At 46.7% G+C, this 16,748-nt stretch overlaps 1 protein-coding gene and 1 pseudogene across 4 annotated transcripts in view; both read right to left on the bottom strand.

Annotated features, from left to right (window-relative positions):
- The window catches only part of LOC137348727 (zinc finger protein 585A-like), a 93,703-nt pseudogene that overhangs the window by 36,579 nt on the left and 40,376 nt on the right, over positions 1-16,748 (bottom strand).
- The window catches only part of LOC137349229 (zinc finger protein 239-like), a 43,931-nt gene that overhangs the window by 10,002 nt on the left and 17,181 nt on the right, over positions 1-16,748 (bottom strand). For 2 of the 4 annotated variants that reach the window (XR_010969296.1, XM_068014730.1), the window contains exons 2-4: positions 3,701-3,800; positions 2,978-3,206; positions 335-498 (exon numbers count right to left, since the gene is read on the bottom strand). The gene's annotated coding sequence lies outside the window, so the exon portion shown is untranslated. The remainder of the gene's footprint in view (positions 1-334; positions 499-2,977; positions 3,207-3,700; positions 3,801-16,748) is intronic. The other 2 variants (XR_010969294.1, XR_010969295.1) reach the window with 2 other exon arrangements.

Below are 16,748 nucleotides of genomic sequence, written 5' to 3'. Positions count from 1 at the left end.
CACGTCTACTGGGTCCCCTTTATCTATCCGGCTTGTTGCATCTTCAAAGAACTCTAATAAATTTGTCAAACACGGTTTCCCTTTCATAAAACCATGTTGCCCCTTCCTGATTGCATTATGATTTTCTAAATACACTGCTGCTATTTCCTTAAATGATGAATTCGAGCATTTTCCCAATGGCAGATGTTAGGTGAACTGGCCTACAGTTTCCAGCTTTCTGTTGCCCCCTTTCTTGAATAGAGGTGTTACATTTGCTGTTTTTCAATCCACTGGGACCTTTCCAGAATCTGGGCAATTTTGGAAGAGTAAAACCACTATCTTGGCAGCCACTTACTTTAAGACCTAGGATGCAGGCCATCAGGTCCATGGGACGTCTCAGCCTTTGGTCCCATGAGTTTTCCTAGTACTGTTTCTCTAGCGACAGTGATTGTTTTAGGTTCCCCCCTTGCTTTGTCTCATGATTTTCTGCTATTCTTGGGATGCTTTTTGTGTCTTCTACTGTGAAGAGATACAAAATACTTGTTCAAAGTCTCTGACATTTCCTTGTTTCCCATTATTTATTCCCCAGTCTCATCCTCTAAGGGACCAACACGTATTTTAGCCACTCTCTTCCTTTTTATATATTTGTAAAAGCTTTTACTGCCTGTGTCTATATTTCTTGTTAGTTTACTCTCACTCTAATTTCACCCTTTTATGTCGTCATCCTCTGCTGGTTTCTAAAATTTTCCCAATCTTCTGGCCTATCACTAATCTTTGCAGTATTGTATGCCTTTTTTTTCTAATTTGATACCATTCTCAATTTCCTTAGCCACAGATGGTCCATCCTTCTCAGAGTCTTTCTCAATGGAATATATTTTGTTGAGAGTTATGAACTATCTCCCTAAATGTCTGCCACTGCTTCTCTACTTTCTTACCTTTTCACTTATTTTCCCAATCCACTTTAGCCAACTTGGTCTTCATTCCCTTGTAATTGCCTTCATTTAAGTTTAAGGCACGAGTTTCAGACCCAAACTTCTCACCCTCAAACTGTGTGAAATTCTATCATGTTATGATCACTCTTGTCTAGAGTATCCTTTACTATGACATCATTTATTAATCCTGTCTTATTACACATTACCAGGTCCAAAACAGCCTGCTCCCGGATTGGTTCCAGAATGGATTGCTCCAAGAAACTGCCCCAATCCACTCTATGGACTCATCCTCCAGGCTACCTTTGCCAATTTGATTAGTCCAATCTATATGAAGATTAAAATCATCTACATTTACTGCAGAACCTATTCTGCAACCCTCATTATTTCTCGATTTCTATTCTGTCCTACAATGTAGCTACCTTTAAGGGGCCGATAAACTACTCCCACCAGTGACTTCTTTCCTTTGCTATTTCTTATCTCCACCCAAACTGATTCAACATCTTGATATTCCGAGCCAAGATCATTCTCACTACTGTACTAATCTCATCTGTTATTAACAGAGCTACCCTACCTCCTTTGCCTTTCTTCCTATCCTTTCAAAATGTCAAATACTCTTGAATATTTGGCTCCCAGCCTTTGTCACCTTGCAACCATGTCTCTGAAGGGGCCATCATAGCACAAATAGAAATAAATGGGTATATCAGTTCATCCATCTTTTTATGAACTCTGCGTGCATTCAGATGGGGTGCCTTTAGTTTTGCCTGTTCACCATTTTTCCCTATTCTGACCTTATTTGCTGGTGCACTCTTACTCGTGTACGCTCTATCCCTTCTCGTCATACTCTGGTCATCATTGCCCGTGTTGCTACCCTGCAATACTGTCCTGTCCTTTTTCATTAACTTCCAAAATTTCCCCTCACCTGAACCCTTCACACCCTCAACGATTTTGTTTGAAGCCCTCTCTACAGCCCAAGTTATATGATTCACCAGGACACTGGTCCCAACACAGTTCAGGTGAAGGTTGTCCCAATGGTACAGCTCCCTCTTTCCTCAGTACTGGTGCCAGTGCCCCATGAATCCAAACCCATTTCTCCCACACCAATCTTTGAGTAAGCATTCAACTCCCTGATCTTATTTATCCAAAGACAATTTACTTGTGGCTCAGATAGTAATCCACAGATTACCACCTTTGTGGTTCTACCTTTTTAATTTAGCCCCTAACAACTCCTACTCCCTCAGCAGAACCTTTTTCTTAGTCCTACCCATATCGTTGGTACCCACATGGACCACGACAGCTGGCTGCATCCCCTCCCGCTCCAAGTTCCTCTCCAGTCCAAGGAATTGTCCTTGACCTTGGCACCGGGCAGGCAACACAGCATTCAGGACTCACGCTCCCGGCTGTGGAGAACAGTACCTATACCCACCCCCCCACCCCCCCCAACTATACTGTCCCAACTACATTCCCTTTTACTCCCCCCACTTGAATGGTCCCCTGCAGCACAGCACTGTGGTCAGTTTGATGTCCCTACTCACGACCACAGAAGCTGCAAGAGCCTTGAACTTGTTGAACAAGTGCAAGGGCTGAGGCTCCCCATTATTAATTTCTGGATCCCCAGACCTGCCTCACTCAGTCACACTCCTGTCCCTGGCCATTGACCAAATCTAAAGTACCTAGCCTAAAGGGTGTGACGGCCTCCTGGAACAAAGCGTCCAGGTGACTTTCCCCCCTTCCTGAAGCATCGCAGTATCTGAATCTCGGACTCTAGCTCAACAACTCTGAGCCGAAGTTCATCGAGCTGCAGACACTTACTATAGATGTGGTTGCAGTGGATCACACTGGTGTCCACCAGCTCCCACACGCTACAGCTGCAACACATCACTTGCCCTGCCATCTTTATTGTGCTTTATTTAACCAATTATGTTTCAAGTTTAGAAATATTACTGATAATTTGTAGTTTTAAGTAGTTTAACTGGTTAACATACAAATTTCATAAAATACTTTTATCTCGCCAGTACCAGTTTAAACTACTGACCCAGTTTAGAAAGAAGAAAAACCTTAAAACTCACCAACCAATCACCTAGCTGCTCCTTAATTAAAGCCTCTGGGCCTCAGCTCAGGTCTCATCGTCTCTGGCACCCTCTCTTGGATCACTGCTTGTTCTGTAAAAGACCAGAACTGTGTGGAGTTTGCAAGTTCTCCCTGTGTCTGCGTGGGTTTTCTCCGGGTGCTCCGGTTTCCTCCCACAAGCCAAAAGACTTGGAGGTTGGTAGGTAAATTGGCCATTATAAATTGCCCCTAGTATAGGTAGGTGGTAGGGAAATATATAAGGACAGGTGGGGATGTGGTAGGAATATGAGATTAGTGTAGGATTAGTATAAATGGGTGGCTGATGGTTGGCACAGACTCGGTGAGCCGAAAGGCCTGTTTCAGTGCTGTATCTCTAAACTAAACTAAAAGTAAACTAAACAGCACCTCCTCCCTCACTGCACCAATTCCCGTGTTCAGCACTCAGTCGAGCAGATCTTTGTGCTGCTTACTTGTGCATTTGCAAAACCTCCTGTATTTATGCTCACTAGAATTCCAGAGACCTGAGTCAGGCCCTGCTGACTAGGGAACCAGTTCTAACTAACTACCTAAGTAACTAACTGTGCTGCTGACGCTAGCAGGAAGCTTGTTTACCACTGACGAAAACAAAAAGGAACAATTCAATGTTAAGCTCAAGTTAAATGCTAAATGGAAACTTGACTAGATTTTAGAAAGAGATCAACCCTTGAAATTCCCACACTTACCAAATTCCAAGTTAAGTACTCAGTCATGGTTCTGTGACATTTATCCAGAGACTGAGAGTTCGGATCCTGCCATGGCAATTTGAGAATTGGAAGTCAAAATCTGGAAATAAAAAAGCTGGTTATCAGTAGAAGTGACCATGAAGCTGCTGAAGTGCCTAAAGACGTGTATTTATATAACAACTTTCGCGACCTCAGCATGTTCCAAAGCACTTTACAGCCAATTAAGCATCTTTAAAATGTGCATTCACTCTTGTAATGTAAGATAATGTGGGCAGCCCAAGCTGTGCACAGCAAGATCCCACAAACAGCAAAGGGATAAAGGTCCACATTTTCACAATTAACATAAAACTGGTTCATTAATGCCCCTCAAGAGATGGAAACCTGCCGACCTTACCCGGTCTGGGGCTGGAAAGGTGACTGAAGTCTGACACTAACATGGTCGACTATTAACTGCCCCTGAAGTGGCCAAACGAGCCACTCAGTCGTATGAAACCGGTTCAAGGAGGCTGCCGCCCACCACCAGCACCTTCTCAAGGGGAGACTAGGGACAGGGTAATAAATACCAGCTTTGCCAGTGACACCCACATCCCAAGAATGAATGAGTAAAAACTTGCAGCCAGTCCTTTCCTCAAAGGGACTGGTGGAAAATCTGAACCTCACCCACTGGAGACACCAAAACCCATCCAAGACCAGTCATTATCAACCAGGTTTTCTTGCACCCATTGCCTCCCCCTCAGAGGCTGACATTAAAATTCCTGTGTTTCAGTGTTTTAGGTGGCCCCAGTCAGAGTGGTGTCCTCCCCAGGAAAGAAGCCTACCGCCTCCCACTCCAACCCCAGGCTCTCTCATCCACCTTGCTCCTGGCCGCTCACCTACTGCTGCTCAGCTTGATGCTCCGCCCCCGCCGGCACGCGCCGTCACCAAGCCCCGCCCCCGCCGGCACGCGCCGTCACCAAGCCCCGCCCCCGCCGGCACGCGCCGTCACCAAGCCCCGCCCCCACCAGCGCGCGCCGTCACCAAGCCCCGCCCCCGCCGGCACGCGCCGTCACCAAGCCCCGCCCCCACCAGCGCGCGCCGTCACCAAGCCCCCGCCCCCGCCGCCATGGCAACGCTCGCGACCGTTAACCGATTCCCGCCGAAACTTCTCCAGGCGGCAAAAAAAATCTGCGCGCGCCTCCGACAACCGCCGCCATCTTTGTTAGGGGCAAATCTGGACCAAAGCTAATAAATCAGGCGAAACGAAGCACCACAGCCCCATAGAAAGATGGACGGCAACCACCCGCTCCCGAAAGGGACATTTCACAATGTTGCTTGTTTTGTTAAAAAAAAACCTTGTGGGGGCTGGGGTGGACCTTATTTGCAGTGCTTCTGGGGCAAAAAAATATGCAGGTAGATGTTAATTTTAAATAAAAATAAGAAATGCTGGAAATACTCAGTAGGTCCGGCAGCATCTGTGCAGAGAGAAGCAGAGTTAACGTTTCAGGTCAGTGACCCTTCTTCAGAACTAAAGAAGTAAATCTGTCCTATTCACTATGAGTTTTTTGCCTTTGTCTTCACAAAGGAAAGGGATGTTGCAGACATTGTAGTTAAACATCGAAAATAGGAGCAGGATTAGGCCAGTCGGCCCTTCGAGCCTGCTCCACCATTCACTATGGCCATGGCTGATCATCCAACTCAGTAACCTGTTCCTGCTTTCGCCCCATACCCTTTGATCCCTTCAGACCCAAGAGCTATATCTAACTCCTTCCTGAAAACATACAATGTTTTGGCCTCAACTGCTTTCTGTGGTAGCAAATTCCACAGGCTCACCACTCTCTGGGTGAAGAAATTTCTCCTCATCTCAGTCCTGAAAGGTTTACTCCATTTCCTTAGCCTATGACCCCTGGTTCTGGACTCCCCCACCATCGGGAACATACTTCAGCGACTGGTGTACGAGAACACCCAGGTCTCGTTGCATATTCCCCTCTCTCTGTTTATAGCCGTTCAGATAATAATCTGCCTTCCTGTTTTTGCTGCCAAAGTGGATAACCTCACATTTATCCACATTATATTCATCTGCCATGCATTTGTCCAAATCACTGAAGCCTCTCTGCATCCTCCTCACAACTCACCCTCCCACCCAGTTTTGTGTCATCTGCAAATTTGGAGGTATTATATTTAGTTCCCTCATCTAAATCATTAATATATATTGTGAATAGCTGGGGTCCGAGCACTGGTCCCTGTGGTACCCCACTAGTCACTGCCTGCCATTCGGAAAAAGACTCGTTTATTCCGTCTCTTTGTTTCCTGTCTGCCAACCAATTTTCTATCCATCGCAATACACTACCCCCAATCCCATGCACTTTAATATTACACGCTAATCTCTTATGTGGGACTTTGTTGAAAGCCTTCTGATAGTCCAAATAAACCACATCCACTGGCTGTCCCTCATCAGCTCTACGAGTTACATCCTCGAAGAATTCTAGTAGATTTGTCAAGCGTGATTTCCCTTTCGTAAATCCATGCTGACTTTGTCTGATTTTACCACTGTTCTTCAAGTACTCTGCTATAAAATCTTTGATAATGCACTGTAGAATTTTCCCTACTACCAACGTCAGGCTGACTGGTCTATAATTCCATTTTCTCTCTACCTCTCTTTTTAAATAGTGGGGTTACATTAGCTACCCTCCAATCTGTAGAAACTGTTCCAGAGTCTGTAGAATCTTGGAAGATGACCACCAATGCATCCACTATTTCTAGGGCCACTTCCTTAAGTACTCTGGGATGTAGATTATCAGGCCCTGGGGATTTATCGGCCTTCAATCCCATCAATTTCCCCAACACCATTTCTCTACTAATACTGATTTCCTTCAATTCCTCCCTCTCACTAAGCCCTGTGTTCCCCAACATTTCTGGTATGATATTTGTGTCCTCCTTTGTGAAGACAGAACCAATGTGTGCATTTAGTTGGTCAGCCATTTCTTTACTCCCCATAATAAATTCCCCTGTTTTTGACTGTAAGGGACCTACATTTGTCTTCACCAATCTTTTTCTCTTCACATACCTACAGAAACTTTTACAGTCAGTTTTTATGTTCCCCACAAGCTTACTCGTACTCTATTTTCCCCTTCTTAATCAATCCCTTGGTCCTCCTTTGCTGAATTCTGAACTGCTCCCAATCCTCAGGTCTGTTGTTTTTTTCTGGCAAATTTGTATGCTTCTTCCTTGGATCTAATGCTATCTCTAATTTCCCTTGTAAGATATGGTTTGGCTACCTTTCCCTTTTTACTTTTGTGCCAGACAGGAATAAACAATTGTTGCAGTTCATCCATGCGCTCTTTGAATGTTTGCCATTGCCTATCCACCATCATCCCTTTTAATAACGTTTCTCAATCCATCATAGCCAACTCGCGCCTCATACCTTCGTAGTTTCCTTTATTAAGATTCAGGACCCTAGTCTCAGAATCAACTACGTCACTCTCCATCTTGATGAAGAATTCTATCATATTATGGTCGCTCATCCCCAAGGGCTCTCGCACAACAAGATTGTCAATTATTCCTCTCTCATTACACAACACCCAGTCTAGGATGGCCTGTTCTCTAGTTGGTTCCTCAACGTATTGGTCCAGAAAACCATCCCATATACACTCCATGAATTCCTCCTCTACAGTATTGTGACTAATTTGATTTGCCCAATCTATATGCAGAATTGTTACAGTTGTATAGGACTTTGGTTCGGCCACATTTGGAATACTGCGTGCAGTTTTGGTCGCCACATTACCAAAAGGATGTGGATGCTTTGGAGAGGGTGCAGAGGAGGTTCACCAGGATGTTGCCTGGTATGGAGGGCGCTAGCTATGAAGAGAGGTTGAGTAGATTAGGATTATTTTCATTAGAAAGACGGAGGTTGAGGGGGGACCTGATTGAGGTGTACAAAATCATGAGAGGTATAGACAATGGATAGCAAGAAGCTTTTTCCCCAGAGTGGGGGATTCAATTACAAGGGGACACGAGTTCAAAGTGAAAGGGGAAAAGTTTAGGGGGGATATGCGTGGAAAGTTCTTTACGCAGAGGGTGGTGGGTGCATGGAACGCATTGCCAGCGGAGGTGGTAGACACGGGCACGATAGCGTCTTTTAAGATGTATCTAGACAGAGACATGAATGGGCAGGAAGTAAAGAGATACAGACCCTTAGAAAATAGGCGACAGGTTTAGATAGAGGATTTGGATCGGCGTAGGCTTGGAGGGCCGAAGGGCCTGTTCCTGTGCTGTAATTTTCTTTGTTCTTTGTTCTAATAAAGCCACCCATAATTACAGATGTTCCTTTATCGCATGTGTCTCTAATTTCCTGTTTAATGCCATTTCCAACATCACCACTACAGTTTGGGGGTCAATATCCAACCCCCACTAACGTTTTTTGCCCCTTAGTGCGAGGAGTGTGAAATATTAGATACGATAAGCATAATGAGAGAGGAAGTACTAGAGGGTCTAACATCCTTAAAAGTGGGTAAGTCACCAGGGCCAGATGGATTACATCCCAGGTTGTTAAAGGAAGCTAGGGAGGAAATAGAGGATGCGCTGAGGATCATCTTCAAATCCTCACTAGATACAGGAGAGGTACCAGACGACTGGAGGTCCGCGAACGTTGTACCATTGTTTAAAAAGGGTGTGCGGGATAGGCCATATAATTAAAGGCTGGTCAGTCTGACTTCGGTGTGGGTAAATTGTTAGACTCTATTCTGAGAGACGGGATAAACTGCCACTTAGAAAGGCATGGACTGATCGGGGATGGTCAGCATAGATTTGTTAAGGGAAGGTCATGTCTTACTAACATAATTGAGTTTTTTGAGGAGGTAACAAGGAGGATTGATGAGGGAAGTGCAGTACATGTGGTATACATGGATTTTGGTCAGGCATTTGACAAGGTCCCACATGGCAGGCTGGTCAGTAAAATGAAAGCCCAAGGGAGTCAGGGGAATGTGGCAGGTTGGATCAGGGACAGGAAACAAATGACAGTAGTCGTTGGATGGTTTTGTGAATGGAAAGCTGTTTCCAGTGGAGTTCCACAGGGCTCAGTGTTGGGTGCCTTGCTGTTTGTGGTTTCGATTAATGAGTTGGTCTTAAATGGGGAGGCATAATTTGGAAATTTGCTGATGACACAAAAATCGGCCCTGTAGTTGATAATGAAGAGAATAGCCATAGACTCCAGAAAGATATCGATGGTTTGGTTGATTGGGTGGAAAAGTGGCAAATGGAATTCAATCCAGATAAGTGTGAGGAAATGCATTTAGGGAGGGCAAATAAAGCGAGGGAATACACAATAAATGGGAGAATATTGAGAGGGTCCACATGTCCCTGAAGGTGGCAGGACAGGTGGATAGAGTGGTGAAGAAGGTATTTGGAATGCGTTCCTTTATTGGCTGAGATATAGAATACAAAAGCAGGGATGTACTACTGGAACGCTGGTTAGGTCACAGTTGGAGTATTGCGTACAGTTCTGGTCACCACATTACAGAAAGGACATAATTGTTCTGGGGAGACTCCAGAGGAGATTTACAACAATTTTGCCTGGGCTCGAAAGTTACAGCTATGAGGAAAGATTGGATCGGCTAAGGTTGTTTTCCCGAGAACAGAGGAGGCTGAGGGATGACTTAATAGAGGTGTACAAAATTATGAGGGGCCTAGATAGATGAGACAGGGAGGACCTGTTTCTCTTGGTGGAGAGTTCAATTACCAGGGGGCACAGATTTAAGGTGATTGGTCGAAGGATTAGAGGGGACATGAGGAAAAACATTTTCACCCAGAGTCTGGTGGGTGTCTGCAATTCACTGCCAGGAATGGTGGTGGAGGCAGAAACCCTCAGCACATTTAAAAGGTACCTGGACATGCACATGAAATGCTGTAACCTGCAAGGCTATGGACCAGGTGCTGGAAGGTGGGATTAGATTGGGCAGCTAGATTTTTCGGACGGTGCAGACACGATGGGCTAAATGGCTTCTTTCTGTGTCGTAATTCTTCTAGGGCTCTAAGGTGCTGGTAAGTGTCGGGGTTACTGTTTACATCCCACTGAATTGTAACTGAAATGATCTGTAATTGTTGAACTCAGTGTTGAGTCCGGAAGACTGAAGTGCCAAATTGAAAGATGAGCTGCTGTTCCTCCAGTTTCTATTGAGCTTCATTCAAACAGTGTAGGAGGCCAAGGGCAGAGTGGGAGTGGAAGAGAGAATTAAGATGGCAGGCGACCAGTTCAGGGCAATACTTGCAAACTGAATGGAGGTGTTCCACAAAGTGATCACCCTGTCTGCATTTCATCACCCCAATGTATAGGAGGCTGCATTGTGAGCAGTGAATACAGTATACGAAATTGAAATAAGTACAAGTAAATTTCAGTTTCACCTTGAGGGTGTGTTTGGGACCATGGACAGTGAGAAGGGGCAAGTTAGAATCATAGAAGGTTTACGGCACAGAAAGAGGCCACTTGGCCCATCGTGTCTGTGCCGGCCGAAAACCAGGCCACACAGCCTAATCCCACCTTCCAGCATTTGGTGCATAGCCCTGCAGATTACAGCAGTTGAGGTGCATGTCCAGACCCCTTTTAAATGCGTTGAGGGTCTCTGCCTCAACTACCCTTTCAGACAGTGAGTACCAGAACATCACCACCCTCTGGGTGAAAGCAATTTTCCTCATCTCCCCTTTAATGTTTCTACCAATCTCTTTAAATCTATGCCCCCTAGTCACTGACCTCTCTGCTAAGGTAAATAGGCCCTTCCCATCCACTCTATCCAGGCCCCTCAAAATTTTGTACATCGCAATCAAATCTCCCCTCAGCCTTCTTTGTTCCAAGGAGAACAACCCAAGCCTATCCAATCTTTCTTCGTAGCTGCATTTTTCCAGTTCTGGCAACATCCTCGTAAATCTCCTCTGTACCCTCTCCAGTGCAATTACATCCTTTCTGTAATGAGGTGACCAGAACTGCACACAGTACTCAAGTTGTAGCCTAACAAATGATTTATACAGTTCCAGCATAACCGTCCTTCTCTTGTATTCTACACTTCGACTAATAAAGGAAAGGATTCCATATGCCTTCTTAACCACCTTATCAATCTGTCCTGCTACCTTCAGGGATCTGTGGACATTCACTTCAAGGTCCCTCACTCCCTCTACACCTCTCAATATTCTCCCATTAATTGTGTATTCCTTTGCTTTATTTGACCTCCCCAAACGCATTGCCTCACACTTCTCTGGGTTGAATTCCATTTGCCACCTTTCTGCCCATCTGACCAAACCATCAATATCTTCCTGCAGCCTGCAACTATCCTCTCGCTATCTACTTCATGGCCAATCTTTGTATGGTCCGCAAACTTCTTAATCATGCCCCCAACATTTACGTTCAAATCGTTAATATATACCACAAAAATCAGGGGAACCAGTACTGATCCCTGCGGAACGCCACTGGGAACAGCCCTCCACTCGCAAAAACAGCCGTCAACAATTATCCTTTGTTTCCTGAGCCAATTTTGTACCCACCTTGCTGCATTTCCCTGGATCCCATGTGCTTTTATTTTTGTAACCAGTCTGCCACATGGGACCTTGTCAAAAGCCTTGCTAAAATCCATGTACACCACATCAACTACACGACCCTCATAAATTTTCCTTGTTAAAAGGGCAGGTGTTACATCTCTTGTGCTTGCATGGGAAGAGAAATGGGTGTTGGATGTGATCGAGATTTGGATCAGGGTGTCGCAGAAGGAACGGTCGGACTAGAATGCTGAAAGGGGAGAGGAAGGTGTGTTTGGTGGTGGAATCACACTGGAGGTGTGATGGAGGATGATGCATTGGTGGGGTAGAAGGTGAGGCCAAGGCGAATTCTGTCATGCGTCTGAGAGACAGGGAAAGGATGAGAGCAAAGTGGAGGAAATGGAACGGAACAGGAAGGAGGAGGCTAGACGGAGCAGGTTAATAAACCCCAGGGCAATGTCGGATTTACACAGAGTACAGCCCCCGTGTAACTCAGGGAACATTATCCGATTTACAAAAACCCGGTGCAGGTCTCAAAGCCCGAATGAGGAGCTACCAGCCCCATGTTTGCACTGAGTGGGGTGGCAGCTGCAGGGCCTCTCTCAGTTAACAGGCTCGGGTTAGCGGCTGCCACCTTTCTTGGCCTTGTGCAGCAGGGCGTATGCGTGGCCATCCTGGGCCGGGAAGCAGGAGAGAGTGTTGTGAATTTCTATCCTGGACTGACAGTGATGGCTTTTGTAAACTCCTTAGAAGCGGGCTTAGAAGGAGAGGATTTGCAGACAGGAAATTCAAACCAATCATCACATCAAGATCTGACATTGTCACTTTATATGGCGAGATCTGAATGTCAAACGTTTGTCGGTTCTTTCTGTGGGAAAAGATGTCAGACATCAATGTGACTGGAAAAGCATCGCGACACAGACACCCAAGTGAGAATGTTCAGTGCACTGACTGAAAAAACATCACACCATTCACAGTAAGGAGAAGCTGTACACCTATGTGTGCGGACAAGGCTTCAAGTGAGCATCCAAGCTGGAGAGACACAAGGACACCCACAGCACAGATAAACCGTGGAAATGTGGGGACTATGGGAAGGGATCCAATTGCCCATCTGAACTGGAAACTCATCGGCGCAGTCAGACTGGGGAGAGGCCGTTCACCTGCTCCGTGTGTGGGAAGGGATTCACTCAGTCTTCCGACCTTCTGGAACACCAACCTGTTCACTCCGAACAGAGATCTTTTAAATGTTCTGACTGTGAGGAGATTTAAAAGTGAAAAGGATCTACTGACACACCAGTGAGTTCACACAGAAGTGCCGGGTTGATGATCCATCTCGGCCTCCTCCTGAAGTCCCCAGCATCACAGATGCCAGACTTCAGCCAATTCGATTCACCCCGCGTGATGTCAAGAAACGACTGAAGGCACTGGATACTGCAAAAGTTACGGGCCCTGACAATATTCCAGCAATAGTACTGAAGACCTGTGCTCCAGAACTTGCCGCGCCCCTAGCCAAGCTGTTCCAGTACAGCTACAACACTGGCATCTACCCTGCAATGTGGAAAATTGCCCAGGTATGTCCTGTACACAAAAAGCAGAACAAATCCAACCTGGCCAATTACCGCCCCATCAGCCTACTTTCAATCATCAGTAAAGTGATGGAAGGTGTCATCAACAGTGCCATCAAGCGACACTTGCTTAGCAATAACCTGCTCAGTGATGCTCAGTTTGGGTTCCGCCAGGGCGACTCAGCTCCTGACCTCATTATAGCCTTGGTTCAAACATGGACAAAAGAGTTGAACTCAAGAGGTGAGGTGTGAGTGACTGCCCTTGACATCAAGGCAGCATTTGACCCGAGTATGGCATCAAGGAGCCCCAGCAAAACTGAGGTGAATGGGAATCAGGGGGAAAACCCTCCGCTGGCTGGAGTCATACCTAGCACAAAGGAAGATGGCTGTGGTTGTTGGAGGTCAATCATCTGAGCTCCAGGACATCACTGCAGGAGTTCCTCAGGGTAGTGTCCTCGGCCCAACCATCTTCAGCTGCTTCATCAATGACCTTCCTTCAATCATAAGGTCAGAAGTGGGGATGTTCGCTGATGATTGCACAATGTTCAGCACCATTCGTGACTCCTCAGATACTGAAGCAGTCCGCTTAGAAATGCAGCAAGACCTGGACAATATCCAGGCTTGGGCTGATAAGTGGCAAATAACATTCGCGCCACACAAGTGCCAGGCAATGACCATCTCCCCTTGACATTCAACGGCATTACCATCGCTGAATCCCCCACTATCAACATCCTAGGGGCTACCATTGACCAGAAACTGAACTGGAACAGCCATATAAATACCGTGGCAACAAGAGCAGGTCAGAGGCTAGGAATCCTGAGGCGAGTAACTCACCTCCTGACTTCCCACAGCCTGTCCACCATCTACAAGGCACAAGTCAGGAGTGTGATGGAATACTCTGCACTTGCCTGGATGGGTGCAGCTCCAACAACACTCAAGAAGCTCGACACCATCCAGGACAAAGCAGCCCGCTTGATAGGCACCCCATCTACAAACATTCACTCCCTCCACCACCAACGCACAGTGGCAACAGTACCATCTACAAGATGCACTGCAGAAATGCTCCAAGGCTCCTTAGGCAGCACCTTCCAAACTCGCGACCTCTACCAACTAGAAGGACAAGGGCAGCACATACATGGGAACAGCACCACCTGCAAGTTCTCCTCCAAGTCACACACCATCCTGACTTGGAACCATAGCGCCGTTCCTTCACTGTCGCTGGGTCAAAATCCTGGAACTCCCTTCCTAACAGCACTGTGGGTATACCTACCCCACATGGACTGCAGCAGTTCAAGAAGGCAGCTCATCACCAGCTTCTCAAGGGCAGTTAGGGATGGACAATAAATGCTGGCCTGGCCAGCATCTCCCACATACCATGAATGAATAAAATAAATAAATAAAGGAAAGTATCCCATATGCCTTCGTAACCACCTTATCTACCTGTGCTGCTGCCTTCAGTGACCTTGTAGGGTCTAGGGATATGAAAATAACATGTTTAAAATACATTGACATCAAATGTCTGATTATGGGACGGAGAGGTTTAGTCTGGGTTCGAAACTCAAACAGGTGTTTCACTGCAGACAGGTCGCCATGGCAATAGTGATAAGAATCAGTCCACAGAATCAGCTCATTGGAAACTCTTTTGCGAGGAGCAGCCTTGATAGAACGGGGTGCGGAGCGGACTTTCAGCTGAGCGGTCAATTTCAGTAAGTTACAAGTTAATCCCTTTTTTGTTTCGGAGGACCGGGGACTGCTGGGTAGGGGAAAACTATTTATTTGGGCAGTGGCAGTACCCGAGACACTACACGTGTAGTGTCTCCCACCCACCCTCCTCCTCTAACCAAAAAAAAAAAAGGACTCTAGGGTGTTGATAAGGTAAGCTTTTTATTTAAAACTTCAGTCCGTCGGATTGCTAAGCGAACAAGTTTTGACTTTTTTTTTTGTTTGGTTTTTCAGTAGATTTATTGGGAATCTAGAATAGTGGGAATGGAGGTAAAGGCAGTTGTATGTTCCTCCTGCAGAATGTGGGAGGTAGGGGTCGCCAAGAGTGTCCCTGCTGACTGCATCTGCGGGAAGTGCACCCAACTCCAGCTCCTCGCAGACCGCGTTAGGGAACTGGAGCTGGAGCTGGATGAACTTCGGATCATTCGGGAGGCGGAGGGGATTATTGACAGGAGTTATAGGGAGGCAGTCACACCTCAGGTAAAAGAAGTAGGTAGATGGGTTACCGTCAGGGGAAGGAAAGGGAACCAGCAGGCAGTGCAGGGATCCCCTGTGGCCGTTTCCCTCAACAACAGGTATACCGTTTTGGATACTGTTGGGGGGGACGACTTACCAGGGGTAAGCAATGGGGTGCAGGTCTCTGGCACAGAGTCTGTCCCTGTTGCTCAGAAGGGAAAAGGGAAGAGGAGCAGAGCATTAGTCATTGGGGACTCCATAGTTAGGGGAACAGATAGGAGGTTCTGTGGGAACGAGAGAGACTCACGGTTGGTGTGTTGCCTCCCAGGTGCCAGGGTACGTGATGTCTCCGATCGTGTTTTTGGGATCCTTAAGGGGGAGGGGGAGCACCCCCAAGTCGTGGTCCACATAGGCACCAACGACATAGGTAGGAAGAGAGATGGGGATTTAAGGCAGAAATTCAGGGAGCTAGGGTGGAAGCTTAGAGCGAGAACAACCAGAGTTGTTATCTCTGGGTTGTTGCCTGTGCCACGTGCTAGCGAAGAGAGGAATAGGGAGAGAGAGGAGTTGAACACGTGGCTGCAGGGATGGTGTAGGAGGGAGGGTTTTGGTTTCCTGGATAATTGGGGCTCTTTCTGGGGTAGGTGGGACCTCTACAAACAGGATGGTCTTCACCTGAACCAGAGGGGTACCAATATCCTGGGGGGGAGATTTGTTAGTGCTCTTCGGGGGGGTTTAAACTAAATCAGCAGGGGAATGGGAACCTAAATTGCAGTGCCAGTGTACAGGCTGTTGAGAGTAGTGAGGTAGGGGATAAGGTTACAGGGACGCAAGAGGGCACTGGCAAGCAAGAACTTGGTTTAAAGTGTGTCTACTTCAACGCCAGGAGCATCCGGAATAAGGTGGGTGAGCTTGCAGCATGGGTTGGTACCTGGGATCCTGATGTTGTGGCCATTTCGGAGACATGGGTAGAGCAGGGGCAGGAATGGATGTTGCAGGTTCCGGGATTTAGATGTTTCAGAAAGAACAGAGAAGAGGGTAAAAGAGGGGGGGGGTGTGGCATTGTTAATCAAGGAAAGTATTACAGCGGCAGAAAGGACGTTTGAGGACTCGTCTACTGAGGTAGTATGGGCCGAGGTTAGAAACAGGAGAGGAGAGGTCACCCTGTTGGGAGTTTTCTATAGACCTTCGAATAGTTCCAGAGATGTAGAGGAAAGGATAGCGAAGATGATTCTCGACAGGAGCGAGAGTAACAGGGTAGTGGTTATGGGGGACTTTAACTTTCCAAATATTGACTGGAAATACTATAGTTCGAGTACTTTAGATGGGTCTGTTTTTGTCCAGTGTGTGCAGGAGGGTTTTCTGACACAGTATGTGGACAGGCCAACCAGGGGCGATGCCACATTGGATTTGGTACTGGGTAATGAACCCGGCCAGGTGTTCGATTTAGATGTAGGTGAGCACTTTGGCGATAGTGATCACAATTCGGTTAGGTTTACCTTAGCGATGGGCAGGGACAGGTATATACCGCAGGGCAAGAATTATAGCTGGGGGAAAGGAAATTATGACGCGATTAGGCAAGATTTAGGATGTGTAGGATGGGGAAGGAAACTGCAGGGGATGGGCACAAACGAAATGTGGAGCTTATTCAAGGAGCAGCTAATGCGTGTCCTTGATAAGTATGTACCTGTCAGGCAGGGAGGAAGTTGTCGAGCAAGGGAGCCGTGGTTTACTCAAGAAGTTGAAGCGCTTGTCAAGAGGAAGAGGGCGGCTTATGTTAGGATGAGACGTGAAGGCTCAGTTAGGGC

This window comes from Heterodontus francisci, chromosome 34 (assembly GCF_036365525.1).
Source record: "Heterodontus francisci isolate sHetFra1 chromosome 34, sHetFra1.hap1, whole genome shotgun sequence".
NCBI classification, from domain to species: Eukaryota; Metazoa; Chordata; class Chondrichthyes; order Heterodontiformes; family Heterodontidae; genus Heterodontus; species Heterodontus francisci.
The sequence above is the reverse complement of the archived record's forward strand: the minus strand, read 5'-3'. Positions and strand labels throughout refer to the sequence as shown.